The 16,377-nt window shown below is 35.7% G+C and overlaps 1 protein-coding gene across 3 annotated transcripts in view; it reads left to right on the top strand.

The window, feature by feature from the left end:
• Positions 1 to 16,377, top strand: part of LOC135210178 (metabotropic glutamate receptor 7-like) — a 284,537-nt gene that overhangs the window by 235,024 nt on the left and 33,136 nt on the right. The gene's annotated exons all lie outside the window — the stretch shown is intronic.

Raw genomic sequence — 16,377 nt, 5'->3', positions numbered from 1 at the left:
GGTTTTACGATATACAAAATAAGGAAAATAAATGGGTGGTGCTTGTCTTACATTCAGGCAATTTTTTAGTTTTCTGTCAAAGAAAACTATTGAGATGGCTAATTGTCCGTCCGTCCGCACTTTTCTGTCCGGCCTCAGATCTTAAAAACCGCTGAAGCTAGAGGGCTGGAAATTGGTATGTTGATCATCCATCCTCCAATCATCAAACATACCAAATTGCAGCCCTCTAACCTCAGTAGTTTTTTTAAGGCTAAAATTAGTTATAATCATGCATCTGGCACTGCTATAGGTACCAATAACACAGGCCACCACCGGGCGGTGGCTGAAAGTTTCATGGGCCGCGTCTGAGAGTTTCATACAGCATTATACGCTGTACAGAAAGCTCGATTGCGCCGAAGAAACTCCGGATTATTTACTTGTTTAAATTGTCTTTCAAAGATTGATAATTTCAGAGTGCTAATTTAGAAGAATAACGAAAATGAACTGACTGATTGGCCTGCACTTGTCACTCGCTTATTACCTTATTGTAAATGTATACGAAATTTGACACTAGTGCTTATCAAACGAAGCCCTGAGCCTCTAAACCATTTCGCATTTTGCCCCGTCCTTCAAACGTCAGGTCTGTAAAAGTCAGAGAAGGTATGAACCCTGTGATTTCTTCCACTGAACACTGAATTGGATAAAGGTGCATTGCCTTTGTCTTTGTGGGAGGTGGATGTCTGGGCACAGGCATGGATATATCCGAACTGATCCCGTTGGATGATCTGTTGTTGGTTATATGCCGCCACTATTTCTAAACATTGGAGACTGTTTTACTTCTCGACACTTGTCGGAGTAAAAAAAAAAAAGAACAGTCAGAAATATTCGATGTATAGGAGTTTTGTAAAGAAGTATCTCACTATTTTTAATACTCCTATAGTAAATTCACATCACCCGTGCGTCTAATGTCTAGGCCAGTCCCTTACGGCGCTCTTGATTGGCTGTTGATAAGCTAATCACAGGACTGGAAACTCTCAGTCTCTCTCTAGAGTTCACATAGGCAGGATGTATGTTCCACCTCGTTTCCATCCTTGTGATTGGCTTATCAACAGCCAATCAGGAGCGTCGTAAGGGACTGGCCTAAACGTCAAATGCACGGTTGATGTGAATCTACTATAGTAACAATGCTATGATTTTTTTCATTATTATACTTTCTGTGCCATTATTATTATTAATTATTATTATTATTGCTACTGCTACTACCACTATGAATATTATTTTGATATTGCAATTACCTCTATTCCCTGTTATCATGATTTTTACACTGTACCGCAACCCCCCGCCGTCGTCAAGAAAATAAGTAAAGATTTTTTTCTTGTTAAGGCGGTGTCTCGTCCTTTGCGGCAAGAAGAGCAGAGCAGACACTTCACTTCCTACTTCTTCTTCTTTTTCTGGGGAGATTTTTCGTCCCATGGTCAGGTCATACCCTTGAATCATTTTTCATACTTGATAAATGGTGATGGAGGAGCGAAAGTTCTTCTTCTTCTTCTTCTTCTTCTTCTTCTTCTTCTCTTCTCGCGAGATTTTGTGGGTACGGACGCCAGTCTTCAAAGTATAACAACTGTTTGTCGACAACGATTTATATTTGTTAGATTTTGCTGTTATTATTAGTTGCTTCTAATGAGAACGTTTGGAGGATGGAGCAATACGAGTTGGTTTGATGGCTTAGGGCTTAGTTTGCTAAGCGCTAATGTTCAGTTTCCTTCGCAGAAGGCTCGGCTACACTCACAATAAGGTGATAAACGAAGATTATGAATGTAAGCCAATCGGACAATCTGTTTTCATTATATTTTAAAAGTTAGCAGCCAGACTATCTAGTTGTCATTTTCGAAGGATGTCAACTTTGAAGGACGATAAAAAGAAAAAAGGATTGACTATGATTTACTTTTCAATTTCGAACATCGTCAAACCACCCATGTGACATTTTAGTATGTAAATCAGTCTTTCGTCGTTGTTCTATGACGATTATAACAGAAAGAATATCGATGTAAATGGAAAGAAAGCTCCTGTCATCACGTGAACAGCTATCCCATAATGCTCTCCTGTAACACAGACACTCTTACTTAGAGCGAAAATCATATCCGATTTTTTCGTCAGTGCTTCGATACCATCAATGATTTGACGTCAGCTCAAAGTTGATGAAATTTTCCTTCTAATTATATTTCTCAGTTGAACTTTTTGATGGAATTTTCGTTTTTATTACACTTGGAAGTTGAACAATTCGATGAAATTTTCCTTCTAATTATATTTTTCAGTTCAACTATTTTATGAAATTTTCGTTTTTATTAAAATTCCCAACTTCAAACTGCCACTTCCTTCTCCTTCACAAATGTCAGATCAGTCAGTGGTCTCAGATATGCATGCCATATTGATTCTGATGGGCACTGATTTTAAATGATGTGAGTGTGTGTGTGTGTGTGTATGCAGACCTTATAGCTCAAGAGAAGTGCATATGAGTGTATGTGTATGCGTGTGTATTTGTTTGTGTGTATGTGTGTATGTGCAGTACGTGACCTCGCCATCAGCGACTGGTATGTGGATGAGAAAAACGAGCGGAATCAAAGAGACCTTGTTGCCGGATAAACACATCTGAAAGACATTTGTACCCCAAGATTAATTGCGAAAGCTCCTCCTCTCCTCCTCCTCCTCCTCCTCCTCTCTCTCCTCCTCATCCTTCTTCTCCTTCTTCTCTTCTTCTTCTTCTTCTTCTTCTTCTTCTCTTCCTTCTTCTTCTTCTTCTTCTCCTTTTTCTCTCCTCCTCCTTCTCTTCTTCTTCTTCTTCTTCTTCTTCTTCGCTCCTTCCTCCAGCTTCTTCTTCTTCTTCTTTTTTCTTCTTCTTCCTCCTCCTCCTCTCCTTCTTCTCCTTCCTTCCTTCTTCCTTCTTCTTCTTCTTCTTCTTCTCCTCCGCCTCCTCCTTCTTTTCTTCTTCTTCTCTCCTCTTCTTCTTCTTCTCTTCTTCTTCCTCTCCTTCTTCTCCTTCTTCTTCTTTTCTCTTCTCTTTCTTCTTCGTCTTCTTCTCTCTTCTCTCTTTCTCTTTCTTCTTCTCCTCCTCCTCTTCTTCCTTCTTCTTCTCCTCCTCCTCCTCCTCCTCCTCTCTCCTCCTCCTCCTCCTCCGTCACGTGAGGGCTCTCAAACACAATGGGTCACGGATGACTTTGGGTTTTTCGCCTGAGCTGTAAATCTCCCCTTGTTATCCACAATGTTTACTCATTAGCGGAGGAGTCTGTGATAGTGTAAACAATCCCTGGGCTTTGGCCTCATGAGTTCTGTTGAGGCCGTGCGAGTGTATTTAGTGATTATAAACGTATAATTACTGTCTATAATAACGATGGTCATATTTTAGCTTGAAAAATTATTTACACTTACAGACCTCAAAAGGAAAGTACAATTTGAAATACGGGAAATTGTACGTCATCGCGTATACTTGTATCAGGATGGAAGATGAAATAAAAGGTTAAAATTCTTTCTATAAAAGAAAAATTCAAGCAAACTCTCTCTCTCCTAATCTCACTTGATTTTAAGATATATATATATATATATAATATATATATATATATATATATATATATATATATATATATAATAAGAGAAAAAATTAAGATATTAAATTAATTAACCACAGATGCATATTAAATAATGTTTGTAGTCTAATGGACATAATATAGACAACTAATATAGCAGATCAGAAATAAGCTTAACCATGAAAACACAGTATTGGTAAACACTACAAGAATTGCCGTATAAGAATAGAATGTAAAAGTGTTAATTACGTAAGCAAATCCTTACGTTTACCCTACTGTAATTCGTGACTTTACCCTCAATGAATAACCTTAGAAGAATAAAACGTAAATCGTTAATTACGTATAGAAAAATCATTCCAATTTCACATTTACCCTAATGTGTCATAAAAATCCACAGTTATATAGTACAGTATATTACTATGTAGAATAAACAAAGACTTTCGAAGTCTTTGTTTACTTTACATAGTAATAAATACTTTACTATATAATTGTTGATTTTTTATGACACAGAGTGTTCTTCGCGGATTGTGAATTTCTTAGCATTTAACCTAATATAATTCGTTGCATGCACACCAAAAGAATAACGTTGTTGTTGTTATTATTATTATTATTATTATTATTATTATTATTATTATTATTATTATTATTATTATTATTATTATTATTATTATTAATTATATTTGTTCCAACGGCATTTAATGTATATATAATCTTCTCAATTCTTTTTATATAAATTAAATGCCGTTGAAACAGCTATAGTGTGCAATGGTACTGCCCTCAGGGAAGGCCTCCTCCCATTTTATATTTTATTATTATTATTATTATTATTATTATTATTATTATTTTATTATTATTATTATTATTATTATTATATTATTATTCAGAAGATAAACCCTATTCACATGGTACAAGCCCACCACAGGGGCCACTGACCTGAAATTCAAGCTTACAAAGAGTATGGTCATCATTAGAAAAAGTTAATTGTAATTAATTCAAGTTTCACACTTACCCTAATGTAATCCGTGACATGCACACTAAAACAAAGGTCGTATAAGAATGTAAATTGTTAATTAGGTAGATAAATACTTTAAATCTTACATTTACCCTACTGTAAATCGTGGTATGCACACTAAAAGAATGGACTTTATATATGAATAAAATTGTAGATTACTTAATTCACGTTTAGTTGTACACTACTTCGGGTCTTACATTTAACTTCGCTAATTGCTAATACCGTGTATTTTAACTAAAAGAAATAACTTTATTATTATTATATTATATATTATTATTATTGTTATTATTTAGTAGATGAACCCTATTCACATGGAACAATCCCATAGGGCCCACTGACTTGAAATTCAAGCTTCCAAAGAATATGGTCTCCATTAGGAAAAGTTCAGTGTAAATCATTCAAGTTTTACATTTACCCTAATGTAATCCGTGGCATGCAACTTATCTGCTTACAGTGGCCTTTAGTCCTAAGAGGTTAGGAGATGGACTGCCAAAAGTCTTCCTTGGAATTCCCTAATGGATTTGTCTCATGAAGGAAGACGGCATTTTGTTTTCGTCCGTCCTGACGGTTGCGTAATGGGACGGGAACAAGGGAGCAGTTAGGGGCGATAAGCATCGAGGCTTTATAATTGGGGCCCTCACGGTATGATGACCTCTCTCTCTCTCTCTCTCTCTCTCTCTCTCTCTCTCTCTCTCTCTCTCTCTCTCTCTCTTTTGCAGCGAGATAAAAGCATACGGCAGCGAAGATAAGGGGAATGACAAATTATGGGTCTCCTCTCTCTCTCTCTCTCTCTCTCTCTCTCTCTCTCTCTCTCTCACACACACACACACAATAAAATAGAAACTTACAGCGTCCAAGAGAAGGGGAATTACAAAAGATAAGTCCCGTAATAATTATTATCTCGTAATAATGAAGCAGAGTTTAAATGACGGAATAAAAACTCAAAATAGAAAACGAGACAAAATGAAAGAAAACTGAGATATATGATACTGATAGTAGAAATCGAAGTGATAAAAAAGAACTAAAGGCAATGTCAGTATAACATTGATAATAACGAAAAATGCCGATATAGATAGGCAAATGTCCAGTATATACAATGATAATAACGAAAAATGCCGATAAATATAGATATAAAAACGTGGGGTTCAAAGTTTTTTTTTTTTTTTTTTTTTTTTTTTTGTTTTTTTTTTTTTTTTTTTTTTTTTTTTTTTTTATATATATATATATATCATTGCTGAAGAGCCAATAATCTGCCAGTGATTAAGACCGCAGAGACACCGGTGAAATTGCAAGTCTTAAAAATCTTGTTCCTGTTCTTCCGTTCGTTTTAGAAACGACGCGTGGCCTCTTTTTGGCTTCTTCTCAACTTTATACATACATATATATACATATGTATAATATGCATACATATATTTGTATATATGTGCATGCATGCGCGCGCACCACACACACACACACACACACACACACATATATATATATTATATATATATATATATATATATATATATATATTATATAATATATATATATATATAATATATATATATATCTATATATAATAAAGAACGCTTCATGTTTAGCTTTTAGTATTTTTGAACGAAATAATATGTAATATATTAAATTTGGAAGAACAACAAGACACACTCACACACACACACACACACACACACATATATATATATATATATATATATATATATATATATATATATATATATATATATGTGTGTGTGTGTGTGTGTGTGTGTGTGTGTGTGTTGTTCTTCCAAATCTAATATATTGCATATTATTTTCGTTCAAAAATACTGACAGCTAAACATGAAGCGTTCTTACTTTCGCAATCGTAGCCCTAACTGTTATCCATATTTTCTTTATTTGACTGTCTTAACAGTTTCCTTGACAAGAGCTAGGCCTAAACTGGGCATAATTGACCAAACCGAACCCGGTCACTGCTAGAGGAGAGGCCTAATGGTCTTAGCAAGTAATGGCAAATTCCCCATTCAGAACTTGCACTTGAAGTTATTACGTAAAAGCCGAAGAAGGCTGGAAGTTTCACGGTATGGAAAGTGACTGGATGGTAGACTGATCAAAGGATTGGTCATTGATCAGATCCATTAATTGAGACCCCTTCATTGTGGTCTCAGTAGGAAGGAATTGTGTACGTGGAGATTTCCGAGATAAGAAGAGAATGGTTCATCTAAGGATAGATAAGTCCCACGCAAATATAAATGAGCTGCTCAGAGAATATGTACTTGTCGCAATTACAGAGCAAACAACTTCTTAAGGGGAGATTTAAGTATGATTACAAGACGATCCTTCTTCTAAGAATGCCTTTTATATAACTTCCTAGAGATCAAACATCTTCTTAAGGGGAGATTTTGGTATGATTACAAGACGATTGTTCTTCTAAGAATGCCTATTATATAACTTCCTAGAGAACAAACTTCTTAAGGGGAGATTTAGGTATGATTGCAAGACGATCATTCTAAGACTGCTTATTGATAACTTCTTACTGTTAATTCTATGCCTCAAATACTGATGGATCTGCCTCCAGATTCCAAATTCACAAACACTGATAGAAAATATTATTATTATTGAACCAAAGAATCCCTGGAACGAGGCTGTAATATCGAGAATTAAAAGCCATAGTAGTGTTAAAAATATTCATGCGCAGAATCTCTCCTTATGTTGAACGCTGTGCATAAATATTTTTAACACAACTGTGTTTTATTATTGTTATTATTGCCGTTGAACAAGTACTACCCCTCAGAATCTAACTTCACTGCCTGACTCGGAAAGAGTTCGGCCCAAAACCGGACCTGAACGTTTTATCACGGAATCGCCGGCGATGTGCGGCAGGTGTTCTCCCAGAGATGTGTAGTTGTTAGGGGCACCACAGACAGATGGTCAGATTTAACAGTATCTAACTATCGCTATCCTCATCCTCATAACTCATCCTCCCTCCATCCTCAATACTCCTCCCTTCCCTTCCGCCTCCGCCTACCTATAACAGTGACATTGAAGAATTTTGTTGTTGTGTTTTTTAAAATAAATACTTGAGAAAATATGAGGTATTTGAATAAATCTGTATGTAATGATAAGCTACACGCTAAAGCACATAATATATATATATATAATTATATATATATATTATGTGCTTTGGCGTGTTAGCTTATCATTACATACAGATTTATTCAATAATACCTCATATTTTCTCAAGTATTTACTTTAAAACTCAACAACAAAATTCTTCAATGTCATCTTTTCCAACATATTTATCCAAACCCATAAATCGAACAGCTTAATGGAACGTTGGTCAAATTTATTATTATTCGTTTATGAAAACAAATAGTGCAAATTGATTGATCAGAACTGGACCAAAGAAACTCCCCGACTTCGATGAAGCATATGATGACTTCTATCAGGATTTTCACTCGAAGCTTTCTTATCGCCACATGTGGAGTGAACTCAACTTTTCTCTACTGTTGGCAATAAACCACTTTCCAATGTGGACGAGTTCCTGACTCGGTGGTATATTTGGGTTTACACTATCTAGCTCACGTAGCAGCTTATCATACTTAGTTACAGTTTTAGTTTACAGTGAAAGAAAACTATTGAGATGACTATTTGTCTGTCCGTCCGCACTTTTCTCTCCGCCCTCAGATCGTAAAAACCACTGAGGCTAGAGGGCTGCAAATTGGTACGTTGATCATCCACCCTCCAGTCATCAAACATACCAAATTGCAGCCCTCTAGTAGACTCGGTAGTTTATATTTTATTTACGGTTAAAGTGAGCTATAATCGTGCGTCTGGCAACGCTTAAGGACAGGCCACCACCGGGCCGTGGCTGAAGGCTTCATGAGCCGTGGGTCATACAGAAAATTCGATTTCACCAGAAATACACATCTCTCACACTTCAATGGATTGCCCGAGAAGCGAACTCGCGGCCACCGAGGTGGTACGCCAGCACCATACCGACCACGCCACTGAGGCGCTTCGAACGGTTTCATCCCACAGTGTAATCTTTTCATTTTTTCCTGAATTTTTATTCTGTATATGATTTTGGCCAATAGATTTTAACAATTGTCATTTCTAATTCTGTCCTCTTCCTGTTCAATATCTGACTTCTGTGGTCGCGGGTTCGATTCTCGGCCATTCCACTGAGGTGTGAGAGATGTGTATTTCTGGTGATAGAAGTTCACTTTCGACGTGGTTCGGAAGTCACGTAAAGCCGTTGGTCCCGTTGCTGAATAACCACTGGTTCCATGCAACGTAAAAGCACCATACAAACAAACAATATCTGACTTCTTTTATCTTTCTTTCATCTTTCCTCTGTGCTGTCTAATCCTTTCTGTTTTTGTTTGAAATCATTCCACTTTCTTAAGCATTCACGTTTTGCAGTGTCGTAGCCACAAACCCTTCATTGCTTTATTGCTGGGCTGAAAGCATCCTTTCCTGTGCACTGTGTACCACAGTTCCTGTTTCCATGCGTTTGTGTCCCGTACCTGTTTCAGCGTTCTTTTATTGCAAGTGCATACCTGACTTCCCTTTTCCCTTTTTTTGTTCTTCTCTCTCTTACCTGCTTTCTTTTTTGTTTTCATTCCCTTTTTTTTCAGGTAAAAGTTCGTTATTCAACCCTATCATTTTGCTTTCTTTTTCTTATCATATTTTTCTTTGAATTTTCTTTTTAACTTCTCTGGTACCCTACGGGAATTCCAATCGTCTGCCATTTTTTTATACTCTTTAATTGTGAGCTTTGTTTTCAGTCCTTGTCGCATGCCAGTTTTTTATGTTTTTTTTTTTTTTTCTTTGCGTCACACTTTTATCATTATATCATTATCTTCATTATGACTTTCCTTTTCTGTTTTATACATTTATTTGGCAGAATTTTCTTGTCATGGTCACTTATCTATTTTAGGTTATTTTTTCTTATTTTCTCTGAATTCTATAGTTTCCTATTTAATTTATGTTCTTGTTAATATTCTATTTAATTTATTTTTATTTTTTATTCTTATTTTTTGTGTGCTATCTGTGTAGCATATTACTGTCAGTTTGATTTGTCTCAACCTTCCCCACCCTTTCGGATATATTTTATTCTTGTTTTATTCTCTCTAACAACATTCGTCGCTTCATAAATCCATAAAGACTCTCTTACACATCACAGAACGCTTTGTGATACAATAGAGTTCAATTTCATTTGCGATACTTTCTTTCCTAGTGTTCTCGCCTTACACAGCATTCCACTCCTCCTCCTTCCTCCTCCTTCTTCTTCACCTATTTAACCTTCGCCTTCATTTGGCGAGACTTCATTGCCTGTGGTATTTCCTTTCCCTTTCGACTGTCACCTCTAGGCAGCCTGGGAGTTTTTCTTCCCGAAGGCAGGTTTCACCTTTCGTTCCGTCTTTCCTCTGCTGCAGTAGTATAGTCATTAACGCTTCGCCAAGGGTGGCTGGCTCTGGTTGGTGGGTCTGGTGGTGGTCGTCTCTAGAAGGGCTGAGTTGTCCCTTTTCTTATCCTGGTGTGACTTCAATCTTTATTTAATTTTGATATCAACTTTATACATACTTCATATTTAACTTATATATTCATTCTTCTGGTTGTGACTGATCGGAAAGTCATATTAGATTTATTGACTAGCTATTTATTGCTAAGTTTCATTATGTTATACTTGCTGATTTATTTTTTTTTTTCGTTATATAGCATTTGCTTCAAAGTTACTATGTGTAACCATTGGTCCATTCATTCGAGGAACTATTACCGTTTGCTGATTCCAGTTGAAGTTTCAATATGTTCCACTTACCGATTTATTTTGACATCACGTGGCATTTGCTTCAAAGTTAATATGTAAAATCCTTTTCCTAGTTATTTGTGTAACTTAATTTTTAATTATTCAAGTATGAAAAGCGTAATAAGGCTTTAACTTAGGGTGAGATATCCTTTTGCAACGGAATAGTCTCAGCATTTCTAAGATGTTGGATGCCTATGGGAGATTGCTCTCTCTCTCTCTCTCTCTCTCTCTCTCTCTCTCTCTCTCTCTCTCTCTCTGTTCTCCTGGATTCTCTTGTCTTTCTCTCTCTGTTGCAGACACGAACAAAAATACCTGCCGCTCACTCAGAGCGTTAAAGATGGCGTCTGTGTAATCGAAACTTGTCCCGATGACAAATAGCTTTTTATGTGTATAATATATTCATATGTATATATGTGTGTTTGTGTATTAAATGTTATGATTGGTAGCCCCACTATTAAAGAATGTGTTTTACATGGCCACCTAATGAGTTTTCAAAACACTCATTATGTTGCATGGCAATGGGATCGATATTCACAGCGAGGCTATTTTATTACCTGGTATGTTTTTTTATCCTTCAGATGATGATAATAATATTAATTCTATTGGCAAATATCATAGTTGTTATTATTGCTATTGTTGTTTGGTGAACCATAATTATAGTGATATGTTAATCATGAGAAGTATTGCTGTTATTAACAAAATAATTATTCTTAATACCTCTTAGTTCGCGAATATACTAAAGATGTATTTTATGGCCTCAGTCAATGTTATTAAGCATGTTTTAATGTTTTAACATACGTGTACAGCAAACAATATTTTGCAGTCCAACTGGAGTGATTTCTTGTGTTTATATTCTGTTTGCAAGCCTGAGTATCAATTATAATAAATACTATATTTGTGAAAATGCTTAGGATGTTCTATGTATTATTTCGTTTGTTTGCGTAGAATCTACTCATATTTCTCAACCAACCAACTCTAGGAAAAGGAACTAAATGAAGAGAGAGAGAGAGAGAGAGAGAGAGAGAGAGAGAGAGAGAGAGAGAGAGAGAGAGAGAGGACTACTTACCTTTCCCCAACCATCAGATCGAGCTAGACAGTCGAACAGTCATGCTGCCTATCTTTTATCCAACTAAACAGAGAGAGAGAGAGAGAGAGAGGAGAGAGAGAGAGAGAGAGAGAGAGAGAGAGAGAGAGAGAGAGTTGCTATCTATCCTCACCCATCCAGCTTCCCAATCCTTGTACAAACACTTGATATGCAGCCAAGGTCGGATACTGCTGGCTGTCAATATGTGCTACATTCACAACCCTGATCTAAGGAGGTTTACCTGAGCAATGTCGAGTTTTTCATCCCACTCCTCTGCATTTTTTTTTTTTTTTTTTTTTTTTTTTTTTTTTTTTTTAGATATGGTATCTTCGGTGTCTCCTTCGTTAATCGTGTTTACATTTTCTTAAATACGATGCTACTGGGGATTCTTCATTTGCATTAACCTTTATTCTTGAACCTTTCTCATCAGTTTATAACACTTTCTGTACTTATGTCATTATTATTCATTTTCTCATATTTATCTCTATGTATCACTTGACCTGTGTATGTTTTATTCATTTATTATTTATATTTCAATGACAGCGCCTCAGTGGCGTGATCGGTATGCCCTTGGCCTGCCACCTCGGTGGCCGTGAGTTCGATTCTCGGGCATTCCATTGAGGTGTTAGAGATGTGTATTTCTGGTTACAGAAGTTCACTCTCGACGTGGTTCGGAACTCACGGAAAGCCGTTGGTCTCGTTGTTGAATAACCTCAGGTTCCATGCAACGTAAAAACACCATAAAAACAAACAAAATATATGTGAATGACTTTTTTTTTCTTTTTTTACACTGATGATTCAAGCTAATAGTTTACTGTCGTCCTGTTTTGGACCTCTTATCTTCTCTTCTTCTTGACGGTTCACAATAGTCACGTATTTGGGCGTTGATTGAATTCTGCGCTCCCTTTCTTAATGGGACACGTCTCCCCGAACATGGCAGCCCGTAAACTCTGCAAAAGCTCTCGTGAAATCAACAGAAATCCTTTCCTGTTGTGCCTCCTGGCTGTTCTTGTTGTTGTAGCTTTTTAGTTGTAATAATAGTCAGTGTCAGAATTCATAGGGCTCTCTTATCAGTATTTTTTTTTTGTTTTTTTTTTTAATGGGCGAGATCTCTTCTTTCTGTGTTTCTCTTTACCACCTCTTACCTATTTCTAATGAACACCTATTCTTAGAAAGTTTGAATTTCAAGTCAATGGCCCCTCTGGGCTTGTGCCTTAGGAATACGGTTCATCATCTGACTAATAAATAATAATAATAATAATAATAATAATAATAATAATAATAATAATAATAATAATAATAATAATAAAACAGTGTAAAACTCAGCGGCAAGGTGATTATAATGTCAGTATCAAGATTGTTCTTTTAGTTTTAAATGTAATCTTCGTAATATTATCACAATGCATTCATTCAACTTTGTATCGTTTGTGCCGGGGGTGCAAACCCAAGGGCAGGGTCCCTAGTGTCTGTGATTATAACAACATCAAGAGGTTCAGAGTTATTACCTGTCGTGCAATTGGAGATTGGTGTGGCCGTGTATTACGGGTCTTCGTCGTTGTATCATAAAGCAATACTTGGTTATAAGCAAGCAAGCACTTACAGTACAGGCAAGCATGAGATGGCTGTGCCACTCCTGGATAATCTTTTTTGTGGCTCTTTCGTGAAGTATTTGATTTCAGTAATAATAATAATAATAATAATAATAATAATAATAATAATAATAATAATAATAATAATAATAATAATAATAATGAGGCATTGACAATGAAAATAGTACCAAGGAGTAAAAATGCGCATTACAATCGTGAAAATATGATCTCCCTCTCAGTGTCTCTCATGTTCACATTTGTGCACTAATGTCTCTCCCGGAATAAGTAGACTCAGCTGCATTATGTACTCAATTTATGCTCCGTTAATTGGGATTTTTATGCCTTATTCCATTTCCTACAATTTCATCTTTCAGCTTTGCAACTTGTCAATTAAATTGACTTCCGTATGAACAGTTATTGATTAAATTTATAAGATAACAGCGCATTGGGTAAGATATTTAACCTAGGGGTTAATGATTTACTTTCGTGTGTATTAGTCAAATTATATCAATATCTGTTTTTCCAATTAATCAAACCTGAGTTTATGTGTGTATGCAGTCACTATTCTATTGTTGTCTATTTTCTTACGGCCATATTTTTTGATGCGGTCATTTATTTTTATCAGCTCAGTTAATTGCCGTCAATCAGCTGAAAATGACCCCAACCTCAGTCATTCACTCACGAAAATCTGCGTTTGTACTGAGGGCGTTCACCTGGATGGAGAGGCCATAAAATGATCAAGTTTCAATTCGTTGGGAAGCGAGAGCAATTGGACCTCATGGAAATAGGAACAGGAAGCAGATTCTTCCATCTCTCTCTCTCTCTCTCTCTTCTCTCTCTCTCTCTCTCTCTCCTCTCTCTGATTTATGTACATATATATATATATATATATATATAGTATATATATATATATATATATTATAATAATATATATATAAACTTATATATATATATTATATAAACATATATAATATATTATATATATAGATATATATATTATTCTTATACCTATATAATTATTCGGATATTATATATATAATATATATATATTAACATAGATATATAATATATAATTATATATATTTTATTAATCGTAATATATTTTCATGTATGCTAACCGAAGAAGAATTTTTTTGTTGCTAATAATTTCGCCTTCTCGTGGGTTCGAACCACGCCCCTGTCCGCTGGGCGGCTGGTTCGAACCCACGAGAGGACGAGATTATTATCAATTAAAAAATTCCTATCGGTTAACCTATATGAAAATATATTAATTCAGAGGTAGAGCGAATTGGATATTAAAAGACATTTGTAGCTTAATGCGTATATATGAATCACGGTGATTCATATATAGGTGTATATTTATTATATATATATATATATATAACGTATATATATTATATATTATATTATATATATATATATATTATAATATATTATTATATTTCATATATATATATTATCATATATATGTATATATAAATATTACATATATATATATATATATATATAATATATATATGTATATATGCTTAAAAATCACAGTGGGTAGATGCACGTGACTTCATTAAATAAGCGAATACCAACAGGAAAAATGATAGGCCGAAATCCAAGCGTTTTCGTCTTTACGAAGACATCGTCTTAGTAAAGACGAAAAGCGCTTGGAATTCGGCCTTATCATTTTCCTGTGGTATTCGCTTATATATATATAATATATATATATATATATATATATATATATATATATATATATATATGTATATATATATATATATATATATATATATATATATATAATGATGAAGATCGTACCCCATGGCCTTTCCACCCTAGCTACGACCTACGACACTTTACTGACTACCAAGTACTACACAATTCACTGTTCAGATTAGCAGAACCACAGTGGGATTTGAAATTAATAAATGTAAGAAGAACTCAGCACAACTAGCGAAGCAAGTATCATGACCACTTGAGGGCCATACCTATTTGTATATATTAAAGGGAAGAACTTTATTAGACGCTGGATACAAGAAAAACTGGATTTTAGACCTTAGTTGCATGATAGGCATATAAGATAAAAGTTATATGATTCTGCAAATTTCCTTCTATCTCCTCCTCCTCATTAATATTTGTCATCATTTATTGCAATGTAGGGATGACGTGGTCGGTTATTCGAAGATATTGGACTGACTTACCTCAGTTACTACTGTGCTAGATATGTGGATTCCCCCCCAACCCCCACCCCCACAAGAGATTCTGATGACATCTAAATTGTCTGTATTGGTCTACATCTAGTGCCCTTACAAGAACATGAGTGAAAGGAAACTTTCTACAAATTAGTGAGTGTCTTTTGTAGGTGTTCATGTTTGTGAAGGTGATTTTTTTAACAGACAAACAAAACAAAGTCACAAGTGACAGAAGCAAAAGAGAAATTGAGAGTGACTGACGTAAATAAATGAGGAAAGCAGAGGAATTCGATCAAAGTGTGAATATTAAACAGGGTGATATTTATCTTATAAAATAATTAATTGGAACAGAATTTGATTGACGGTGAATGTAAGATGTTAACGATTATGACGTTGTATTGGCAGCGGTGTTCAGATTTGTCCAGAAGGTGTGAGAGGGGTAGGGAGGAAAGTGACCTTATGAAACCTGAGTTCACGTCCGAGGCCCAAGGGTTATGTTACCGAGGGGGACTTTCTTCTTCAGTCGTGGCCTTGTGTGTGTCAGCTCGGCATAGATCAGTGCATTCACGCGATGCCTTGACGCCGCCGGACGGGTCCCGCTTTTTAGTCTCCTTTTACTTTCAGTTTTCTGTAAAAGAAAACTATTGAGATGGATTGGTCTGTTCGGCCTCAGATCTTAAAAACTACTGAGGCTAGAGGGCTGCAAATTGTTAAGTTGATCACCCACACTCCAATCATCAAACATACCTCATTGCAGCCCTCTAACCTCAGCAGTTTTGATTTTATTTAAGGTTTAAAGTTAGCCATAACCGAGCGCTGGCAACGATATAGGACAGGCCACCACTGGGTCGTGGTTAAAGTTTCATGGGCCACGGCTCACACATTATTACACCGAGACCACCAGAAGGTAGATCTATTTTCGGTGGCCTTGGCTATACGCTTTACAGACAACTCGATTGTATTTTTTACTTTTTTACTTTTTTCCCACTCATTTCTGCTCATAATTATCTTCTGATGTTTGATGTCAGTGGAAAGTAAAAGACTAACACCGCGACATAGCTGATGCTAAGGTTTATTAGACGGTGTATTATAAGGTATCGTAGAAGATGAGAGTAATCGCGTTTTTGGGGTTGAGGGGACATACTGGACCAGGTTGAA

The sequence above is a fragment of the Macrobrachium nipponense genome, chromosome 39 (genome assembly GCF_015104395.2).
Source record: "Macrobrachium nipponense isolate FS-2020 chromosome 39, ASM1510439v2, whole genome shotgun sequence".
NCBI classification, from domain to species: Eukaryota; Metazoa; Arthropoda; class Malacostraca; order Decapoda; family Palaemonidae; genus Macrobrachium; species Macrobrachium nipponense.
The sequence above is the reverse complement of the archived record's forward strand: the minus strand, read 5'-3'. Positions and strand labels throughout refer to the sequence as shown.